The 11,558-nt window shown below is 45.7% G+C and overlaps 1 pseudogene; it reads right to left on the reverse strand.

Annotated features, from left to right (window-relative positions):
• Positions 1-856: 856 nt before the first annotated feature.
• LOC136484026 (uncharacterized) lies at positions 857-2,146 on the reverse strand (annotated as a pseudogene).
• Positions 2,147-11,558: the final 9,412 nt, after the last annotated feature.

The following is an 11,558-nucleotide window of genomic DNA, read 5'->3' on the forward strand; positions in this document are numbered from 1 at the left end:
TGCAACATTCCTGGGAACACAATTTATCCCCAATGTACTGACCACCAGCGTGCCTGACCATGGAGTGGCGCCGCCTGCAGCCATGATGCCGATTGACGCGGTGGCGGGGAGGAACTTCCGGCGTGGTGAGGACCATCGCCGATGCGACCGGCTACGGGACAGCGACGATGCTCGGTGGCCCGGAGGGGAGCGCAGTCGAGATGGAGAAGCAGCTGACGCACCATGCCACCAGATCGTGTAGGGAGTGGAGGGGAGCGCCGGCGAGGTGGAGAACTCAGTGACGGACTGGCGAGGACGGGCGTGCCGATCCAGCGACCTGCAACAGCGGCGTAGGCGACGACCTCGCGCAGGGGAACGGGAGTCCGCAACGGCGGCGGAGGCGACGACCGTACGAGTCACGCAGGGGAACGGGAGGAGTCCGTGGCTGGGCTCAGATGGGCCGGCTGCAGGCCTGTTAAATTGGTTACGAGAGAGTCTCATAGTTGGATCTAAAATGGATGGCTACGATGATTGACTGCAGAGTACAGTTCAGGAGGTCAAAGTTAGACGATCTGACTCCTCTTTTGTTGCTGCCATCGGACACTCCCTCCCCGTCCAGCTCCATCACATGCGCCCTCCCTATCGTGGTCCACCGCACACGCCCTGGCCGCTAACGCACCCTCCCCGTCTAGCCACGCCACGGCGCTGCCCTCGTCCTCCGCGGTAGCTCTTCGCGCTCCTCGTCTAGATCTAGCAATCTTACTCCTTGAAGGTGTCATATTCTAATTTCCAATCCTTCAGAACAATTCTACCAAAGCTGGTAATACTCATCTTGTCATTGGCTGTGAAATAGTCCACGTACTTGTCTGGCAGCCATCTAGAAGTGCATCTCAAAATTCAACACCCACTCCTCCTTATAGTTGTGTCTCCCACGGTATGACTTCACGAGAAATGATCTAACCATGTTGTCCAATGATGCATATAGAGTCCAAGGGCATCCTTCAGCACAATGAGCCCTCAATCTTCTCTTGTCATTCCTAGGTAGTTTGATTTCTACTCTATTTCTCAGACTATGCTCTGTTATTGCCTCTCTAAGCTTCTCAACTGATGAGAAAACAAGCCCAACAAAGAATGTTGGGTTGCTCATGTCCTCTGGATTTCATGAATTGAACCTCAGCCTCTGTTCTTCTTCCCCATCTAATCGCGCCAGTTCCAGTCCCTCATCCTCGGTGTCAGTTTCTTCATGAACTTGAGGCGGTTTACTGATCACAGGAGCCTTCACCTAGCTACCTTTTGCCTTTTTGTTGTCTTTGACCTGTTTGGCCTCCAAATGAATAGCATCCTCCATGAGATCATCATCTCAACCATAGATTTCATTGTCACTATCTATGAACTCATGAACTTCAGATCCATTGTCAGCTTCATGATCAGGTTCCTGGCTTGGTCCAGCTTGATTAACTCTTACTTTCTTTAGATTAGTATAAAACATAGTAAATTGTCTCATGTCTTCTTTTCAGCAAACAACTTTATGGTGGCTCAATAACTTGGGAAATTCATTCATTGGATTGGCAACAATGTCGTCCCAGTCATCATGATCAACATACACAACCAGATTCTTCACCTTTCAACCACACTGACCATCATATTTGTATCATCATCATCTGATGCAATCACCATCAATCCATCAGGAAGATTTTTTCCTGGCACAACCAATAGATTGATGTTTCTGTTGTTCTCATATCCTAGTTGTTGAAGGAAATCCTCAAACCACAAAGCAAACTACTTCTCAGACTCGATCCAGTCGTCGATTTTCTCATCCACATACGACCTGAGATGACCAAATCCATCAACACCAGAATCTACATTACCAGTGCACACTTTGATCAGTTTATCACTAAAATTCAAAACCCTATCAATTAGCCCCAAAAAAACCCTATCAATTACCCCCAAAACCACAATCAATAGACCAAGAAATTGACAAAGCGGAGGGGATATTTAACTCACTGTATGGCCGTGGTGCCTCTACTTTCCCTCGCAGCATCAACACCATCCTCACCCAGTGGTTGTGACTTGCTCCAGTGTGTGACTTTGTCCTGGCCTCCTTTTCTCCTCGATTTGGCAACCTCCTTCTACCACCGATCGTTGCTAGAGCCAATCTTGTCGCCATCGTCGAGATGAAACAAGAGCTGGTTTCCACTTTCCAAATACTCATCCAAGGGGGCTTTTGGCAACAACATAAGAGCTCAAATATTGAACCGTCATTATGGACCACGCGTCCAAATCTGATAGGATTAAAGCGAAACACAAACAATGTTCAGGTAGCTAAACGTGCGGTTTGATAGTTTAGGGACCGGGAAAATTTTGACTTAAGAACCGGACTAGATAGCTAAACGTGCAATTTGATAGTCTAGGGACCGAACCGTTAGCATACTTTACTCTATTATTTATATATATACTCATACTTTGATCCCCAATTTGTATATAAACCGTAAAGCAATCTAACAACCAGACCACCTAATCGACAAATTGTCTATAAATGTCACAATGTAGATCCGAATTTGAACTATCTAAGTCCACAGTCACAATAAGAATAACTCAATTTTATATGGTATTTCGTCTTTGTTACCCGCAGCCCCGCGGCCCGCACACCCAGCTCATCTTCGTCAGCGCAGGCGCCCTCTCTCCACCGTGCCATGGACGACGCGGCTTCGAACAGATCCGGAGTCGGCGGACATGGAGGCTTCGGGCGGACCCGATGGTGGCCATGGCAGATCCAGCTAGGTATGTCGCCCTCCTCTTAGAAAGGGAAGGTTTGGAGGGAGGGAGGCCGGCCAGGCGGTGGGGATGGCTGGAGGGCGGGCGGCGATGGAGGCAAAAGGGCTAGGTCGGGGCAGGGGTCTTGCGACGTTGGAGCTAGGGGAGAAGGTCATGGCGGCGACAAGAAAGGGAAGGGCGGGAAGGTTTGGGGGGAGGAAAGCCGGCCAGACGATGGGGATGGCTGGAGGACGGTTATGGGACATGGCGGCGATGGGACAGGTCGGGGCAGGGGCGTTGCAACGGTGGAGCTTGGGTAGAAGGTCATGGCGGCGGCGAGAAAGGAGAGACCACCATGGGCGATGAGTTGAGCGCGGCCACCAGCGAGGAGGAAGAAGGGGGAGGGGAAGGGAGGACGCACGCAAGGTGGAAGACAGTCTTGCGTCGCATGGCCATAATTTAGCTGCATCAATTTTATTTTATGTTATCCCGCCAAAAATTTATCTGCGTCCATTTTATATTAACCAGCTGAAAATATTCTGACCTCATCGCATAAGACCGAAGACAGCTGGGTATTCGAAAAACTTAAGCCTCATTAGGTTCTGGCTGCATAAGGTTCTTAAGGTTAAGGATACAGAACCACGAAATGCCATTTGGTCAGAAGATACTGGTAGGAAATAGTAAACTTGTTCACATTACCAGCAACGCAGCTTAGAACAGCAAACAAATGGAAGCGCTAGACAATAGTGTTGAAAGTAAATGGAATGATTTCTGGGAACAACCGTCACTGTTTTCATTGACCTCACGAGAATATATATATAGATGAAGGGTTGTGTTGTACGGACACAACCTTTGCCCAAAGGACATGTCCCTTCGGTGACGGTGTTTGTAACATCCCGGTCCAGGGCTTAACAGGATTAATAGGATACTCATACCAATAAGTTGCAACTTCTTTTCCGGAAGCCCATCTGCAAATAACTCCGAGGTTAAGCGTGCTTGGCCTGGAGCGATGGGTGACCGACCGGGAAGTTCTTCCCGGGTGCGCACGAGTGAGGACAAAGTGCGCAGAAAAGACCTGTGTTGGTCTGTGAGGGCAGTCTATATCCTAGAGAAGCTGTCAGATGTAAGCGGGCTCGGCCTCGGAGAGGCAGGACGTTACAGAATGGTATCAGAGCCGACTCTCGCGGTTTCACGGGCGCGTGTGTCGCAGTTGCGTAGGCATGCTGCGCATGGCTGGTGTGGATCCGGCGTGGTCACACAGCATGGCACATGCGCTGACTCTGGACACACGGACGTGGCTAAGAGAGGACGCTCCTGGCTTGGGATTAATCGACGAGGACGTCGATCTCTTAAGGGGGTGAGGATGTAACATCCCGGTCCAGGGCTTAACAGGATTAATAGGATACTCATACCAATAAGTTGCAACTTCTTTTCTGGAAGCCCATCTGCAAATAACTCCGAGGTTAAGCGTGCTTGGCCTGGAGCGATGGGTGACCGATCGGGAAGTTCTTCCCGGATGCGCACAAGTGAGGACAAAGTGCGCAGAAAAGACCTGTGTTGGTCTGTGAGGGCAGTCTATATCATAGAGAAGCTGCCAGATGTAAGTGGGCCCAGCCTCGGAGAGGCAGGACGTTACAGTGTTAACTGCTAATCTACTACTAATCCTAACTGTCCGTAGATGAGATCACCAGTGGAGAGGTGTTTGTTGATGTGCAGGTGCTTGCTCGTCCAGAGACACCGTTTCACAACAAATAGCCCACAGTTTCGTAATCTATATGCAAAGATTAGGCATTCAACTAGGAAAACAGCACACACAGCATAGACGTTGCAGGTGCCTGCTCGCCCGGAGACACCGTTTCACAACACTCTCCCTTGATCGAATCTTTCTTGAGATCAATGCAGTCGTAAGATTGGATTCCTCGAAAAATCCTGTGGGAAAAATCTGAGGAATATGTATGTATAGATATGCTATAAAAACTCATTTAAACCTTATAGGAAAATAAGGAAAAAATAGGATATATGAGTGTGATTTAAATAAATCACTATGTCATTGGTATCCCATTAAAAATCCCAGTGGAGAAAAATATTGAAGATACGACATATAGATTACTTCCCAAAAACCATTTCAGAAAAAATATGAGAAGCAATATAAAGTGATATGTCGCTAAAACTCCTGTAAAAATCCAGTGGAAAAATTAGAAGAAAATATGACGACATATTATTGGTATTGCCTCTTGGATAACTCACATGAAAAACATTTTCAGGGAAAAACCATGTATGAGTTGTGAGGGCAATATGTGTCTTTGATATTTCCCACAAAAATCCCGGTGGAGAAAATAGGAAATATGACACATGCTTATGTTAATATTAGCTCATTAAAAACTTTAACAAGAAACCTTATAAGTAAAACTTGTGAAAGAAAAGAGTATAATATGATGTTGGTACAGGTCAACATTTAGGAGATGTCACCCCCTGATTCTGGCAAATCTCGAAGTCGCCGCATACCAATTCCATGTACCAATTTTTGAAACACAGAAGTTGGTAAGAACTTAGTAAATAAGTCAGCGAGATTATCACATGACTTGATTTGCAAGATGTTTATTTCCCCGTTTTGTTGTAATTCATGGGGATAAAATAGTTTAGGAACAATATGCTTAGTGATATTGCTCTTTATGTAACCTGATTGCATCTGTATTACACAAGCGGAATTATCTTCATAGATAATTGTAGGTGATTCAATTGAACCAATACCACATGACTGTTGTATGTGGTTAATCATTCTGCGAAGCCATACACATTCTCGTGATGTCTCGTATAGAGCAATAATTTCAGAATGATTAGTAGAGGTCGCTGTCAGAGTCTGCTTAGAAGATTTCTATGAAATAGCTGTACCTCCATGTAGGAATACAAATCCTGTTTGAGATTTTCCGTTATGAGGATCAGATAAGTAACCTGCATCAGTATAACCAATCATACTGGGATCATGATTTTTCTTGAAGAATAAATCAAGATCCTTTGTGCCATTAAGGTATATGAGGATACACTTCGCTCTCGTCCAATGACGGCGAGTTGGTTCCGCACTGTGCCTAGCTAGTAAGTTCACTACAAATGCGATATCAGGCCTGGTGCAATTTGCAAGATACATAAGTGCGCCACTGACACTGAGATATGGGATCTCTGGTCCCAACATCTTTTCCCCAATATCCCGTGGTCTAAATGGATATTTCCCTATTTCTAAGGAATGAACAACTATCGGAGTTTTATTAGGGTATGATTTATCCATATTGAATTTCTCCAATATTTTTTGGATATAGGCTGATTGATGCACTAAAATCCCTGAAGGACGATGCTCAAGTTGTAAGCCTAGGCAATACTTGGTCTTACCCAAATCCTTCATCTCGAATTCCCTCTTTAGATGTTTGCGTGCTTCATCTATATCCTTTGGGCTGCCAATGATATTTAAATCATCAATATACACGGATATAATACAAAATTCCGTTCGAGATTTCTTAATGAAAACACATGGGCAATCATCATTGTTAGAGTATCCTTTCTTTAGAAGGAATTCCCTCAGTCGGTTGTACCACATTCGTCCCGACTACTTCAAGCCATATAATGACTTTTGTAGTTTTACACGATACATGTTGCGATTTGCGTTTGGGTTCGAAATTTGGATTCCATCGGGAACCTTCATGTATATGTCCGAATCAAGTGACCCATATAGATATGCTGTCACCACATCCATCAACTGCATAGATAGATGATTTTGAACTGCCAATGATATTAAGTATCGGAAAGTAATTCCACTCATTACTGGAGAATAGGTTTCATTGTAATCAATGACGGGTCTCTACGTGAACCCTTGTGCTACTAGCCTCGCTTTATATCTCACCACCTCATTGTTCTCATTCTGTTTTCGGACGAAAACCTATTTAAAGCCTACAGGAAAGACTTTGGAAGGTGTAGGTATTGCAGATGTGAATACCCCTCTTCTAGTAAGCGAAGCTATCTTAGCTTGAATTGCTTCTTTCCATTGAGTCCAGTCCGAGCGCTTTTTGCACTCTGCCATGGTCTTGGGATCTGGATCATTGAGAAAGATTTCTGCAATTGCTGCGGAGAAGTACATGTCGACAACAGTAGTCTTACGATCGTATGATTCTCTAGAATCTATGTAATTGATGGAAATTTCTTTCACCCCATTATTTGACTCAACATTTCCCAAAACTATGGAGTCAGGGTGTTCCGATATCCCAGGATCAGAATTTGGATGCACCGTTGATCCGGGTTGTGGATTTGGTCCTGATGTTAGATTTTTATCCACTATTGGGTGTCTACCAACTTGAGGTTGGCTTGGATTTACTGATTTGGAGGATTTAGCCCTCGATATCCTCGGACGCTTACTTGTAGCATTATCCTTAGGAGCAGCCGTACTTCTCCTCTTCTTTGGAAGTGGGAGTTGAATGGTTTTTATTGGTACCTCCACTCTTTCGGGCACATTGCGAGCAGAATAAGAGGATTTAGTGACACCCTTATAATCAGTAAATGCTTCTGGCAGGTTATTTGCAATATGTTGCAAGTTTGCAAGTTTATGATTTTTCTGAACTTGTTGTTCAGTCTCTAGAGTACGTGGATCTGAGGGGGGAATGCCTTGGGCATTCCAGATGATTTCCTGACATTCATTTTGGTACTTGAAATCTCCCCCTAATGGGGAGGGAGGGCAGGGCGCAGGCCATTGGGCCGGCCCATTTGCGCGCGCGCAGCCCATAAAAGGGGGGATCGGGTGGCAGTTAGGGTTGAAACCCTAACCGCTCGCCGCTGCTGCCGATTTCGGATGCCGCTGCCGCCGCCACAAAACCACCTCGCCGTTGCACTCCACTGCGCCACCACTGCCACCGGTCTTTAGTTCGAGGAGGACTCCCCCTCGTCGGGGGAGTAGAAGCTGTTGTCGCCACTAGCCATGTTGAGCACCTCCGCCGACGGGAGGCCGAGCACGGTCAGGTTCCAAGTCCCCTGGTGGATCCCCGGGTGCCTGTCCACGGCGGCCACTCTACGGCCGAGGAGGCGTCGAATCGTGGGGGGCGTGGTGGCACTGCCCTCAGCAGAAGTTGGAGGAGCCGTCGAAAGAGCCTGCTCCTTCATGCGGGCCGCAGCCTCCGCACGGGTCATGGGCGGACAAGGAGCCGTTGGAGGAGGAACCAAGGGGCCGGCCACGTCGAAGAAGCTGTACAGCGAGACGCCGGTCCTGGCCGCGCGTGTGTGAAAGGTCCTAATATGGCTAGAGGGGGGTGAATAGCCTATTTAAAAATCTATAAATCAACTAGAGCAATTTGATTAGTATGACAAATAGCGAAATGCAAACTTGCTCTAGCTCTACAAGGGTTGCAAGCCACCTATCCAACAATTCTAGTTGCAATGATTACTAGGCACACAACTTGCAATGTTACTACTCACTAAGAGCTCTCAAATATGCTACTCTAAAGAGCTCCACTAGATGAACTTAAACTAACAAAGCAAGCTCTCAATTCTAATTACACTAAAGAGCTTGTCACAACTAGTTTGCAAGAATATAAATGAGTGAGTAGGGTGATTATACCGTCGTGTAGAGGAGTGAACCAATCACAATATGAATACTAAATCAATCACCGGGAGAATTCCAAAGGGCAAGAGACAACCTATTTTTCTTCCGAGGTTCACGTGCTTGCCGGCACGCTAGTCCCCGTTGTGTCGACCAACACTTGGTGGTTCGGCGGCTAAGAGGTGTTGCACGAACCTCGTCCACACAATAGGGCACCGCAAGAACCTACCCACAAGTGAGGTAACTCAATGACACGAGCAATCCACTAGAGTTACCTTTCGGTGCTCTGCCGGGGAAGGCACAAGACCCCTCACAATCACCACGATCGGAGCCGGAGACAATCACCAGCCTCTGCTCAACGATCCTCACTGCTCCAAGCCGTCTAGGTGGCGGCAACCACCAAGAGTAACAAGTGAATCCCATAGCGAAACACGAATGCCAAGTGCCTCTAGATGCAATCACTCAAGCAATGCACTTGGATTCTCTCCCAATCTCACAATGATGATGGATCAATGATGGAGATGAGTGGGAGGGCTTTGGCTAAGCTCGCAAGGTTGCTATGTCAATGAAAATGGCCAAGAGTATAAGCTTGAGCCGGCCATGGGGCTTAAATAGAAGCCCCCTTGAAATAGAGCCGTTGGCTCAATTATTGGGTTGACTACGCATCGACCGGACGCTCCGGTCAGATGCACCGGACGCTTCGACCGTGAATACCGGACACATCCGGTCGGCCTACCAGACGTGTCCGGTAGCTCCCAGACTGCCACGTGTCCCGTTCAAACCCAAGTAACCATTGTACCTCACTGGCTGACGACCGGACTCTCACACCGGACGTAGAAACACAAATGACCGGACGCTGAGCCGCCAGGTCCGATCGAGTCCAGTAAGCCACCAGGGCCGACCGGACGCGTCTGTTAGAAACTGACGGGACACTGAGCCTCAGCGTCCGGTCGATTACAGTAAGCATCCATGCTCGACCGGACGCGTTCGGTCACTCCGAATCGGACGCTGCCAGCGTCCGATCAACTAGACTGCCGAACATCATTTTTCTGAATTACACCGGACGTGTCTGGTATGGCGACCGGACGCATCCGGTCGCTGAGTTCGTCGCCAAATATCAGACATGTCCGGTCACCATACTGGACGCGTCCGGTCACTCTGTAACCAGCGCGACTAACTCCTTTTCAACTCTATCTTCTTCACCCTTGCTCAAATGTGCCAACCACCAAGTGTATCACCTTGTGCACATGTGTTAGCATATTTTCATAAACATTTTCAAGGATGTTAGCACTCCACTAGATCCTAAATGCATATGCAATGAGTTAGAGCATCTAGTGGCACTTTGACAACCGCATTTCGATACGAGTTTCACTCCTCTTAATAGTACGGCTATCAATCCTAAATGTGATCACACTCGCTAAGTGTCTCGATCACTAAAACAAAATAGCTCCTACAATTTATACCTTTGCCTTGAGCCTTTTGTTTTTCTCTTTCTTCTTTTCCAAGTTTAAGCATTTGATCATCACCATGCCATCACGGTCGTCATGATCTTCGCCATTGCTTCATCACTTGGAGTAGTGCTACCTATCTCATAATCACTTTGATAAACTAGGTTAGCACTTAGGGTTTCATCAATTAACCAAAACCAAACTAGAGCTTTCAATCTCCCCCTTTTTGGTAATTGATGACAACCCTTTCACAAAGATATGAATTGAATTTTAGATGAATCCATATTGCTTGCCCAAGCATATTTACCATGTGTAAAAGAATATGGACAAGTTTCATGAATCCCATATGGTAGCAATTGCTCCCCCTACATATGTGCTAAGAGTTTAGATTGTAGCTTGCACATAAGCTTAGATAGGAAATATAGGAGACAATTTCTACCAAATGATGCTAAGGTATAAGAGATGGACCTTTGAAGCGTGATACCAATCGGAGTGCACCAATATACCATCCTTAGCACCATTTGTAACTAGACATTCACAAAAACTAGAATACCTCATGAGATCAATATTACAAGCAAGGGTCTAGTTTTCATATGATGAACATAAGTCTAGTTACTTTAGTTTGATACCACTTGGAAATAAAGTCACTAGATTACCTATGCATGCTAGTTTTTCATTTCATCATTTAAGCATATAACTAGCATACACCACACAAGCATGGATATTGAAATTTTAAAACTTGTGCCATGCAAGCAAATATATGAAATGCACATTCAAATGCAACATACAAGTTTACGAGCTTGCTCCCCCTACTTGTGTGCTCAAAATTTTAATTGATCCCTTTCCTTTATCATATATCTCATATCTCTCCCCCTATGTCAAATACTCCCCTATCACGCATATCTTTGTTTCTCTCTGCCTTTGTCAACAATTAGCACAAAAGGTGAGCTCAAATTATAGATAGGTTGGGGTGAAACCATGTGAGATGTAGGTTGGGGTGAAACCATGTGAGATGGGGATCATTTTCCTAATTTGGTTCAATCTAGATTACTTGCAAAAGATATTTAACTCGGTTTGATCCAAGGACAAGCTTCTTCACACCTCCAAATAAGGGTTATCTTGTACCATGTTGAGTTAAACACTTAGAGCTCATTTTCTAGATCAAACACTAGGTTTACAAGCCCACAAATATGTCATATGCTACCACTAGATCATTTCAAACATACAAGCAATAGTGGTACCATACAAGCATCAAATTCATTTGGTTTTTCATGAATGAGCCTATTCCAATGTGAAATATGTCTAGATGCACTAATCATGTCCTTAGCAAGGATGTATGCCATGCCAATCAACTTTTACCTTGAATTGCTCGAAGGAGAGGCATGTCATAGAATTGGGGATGCATCAACACATATTGGAGAAGTCAAGTATGTTTAATTCATTCCTTAGCTTGCAAAACCTCTTCTCATCAAGTGGCTTGGTAAAGATATCGGCAAGTTGATCTTCGGTGCTCACACTCTCAATGCAAATGTCCCCTTTTTGTTGGTGATCTCTTATGAAATGATGGCGGACATCAATATGCTTTGTTCTTGAATGTTGAACCGGGTTGTTGGTGAGCTTTACGACACTCTCATTGTCACATAGCAATGGCACTTGCTTGAATCTAATTCCAAAGTCACTCAAAGTAGCATTCATCCAAAGTAATTGAGCACAACAACTACCGGCCGAAATGTACTCCGCTTCGGCGGTTTAAAGTACTACACTATTTTGCTTCTTTCATGACCAAGACACAAGTGATCTTC

The sequence above is a fragment of the Miscanthus floridulus genome, chromosome 9 (genome assembly GCF_019320115.1).
Source record: "Miscanthus floridulus cultivar M001 chromosome 9, ASM1932011v1, whole genome shotgun sequence".
Classification (NCBI taxonomy): Eukaryota; Viridiplantae; Streptophyta; class Magnoliopsida; order Poales; family Poaceae; genus Miscanthus; species Miscanthus floridulus.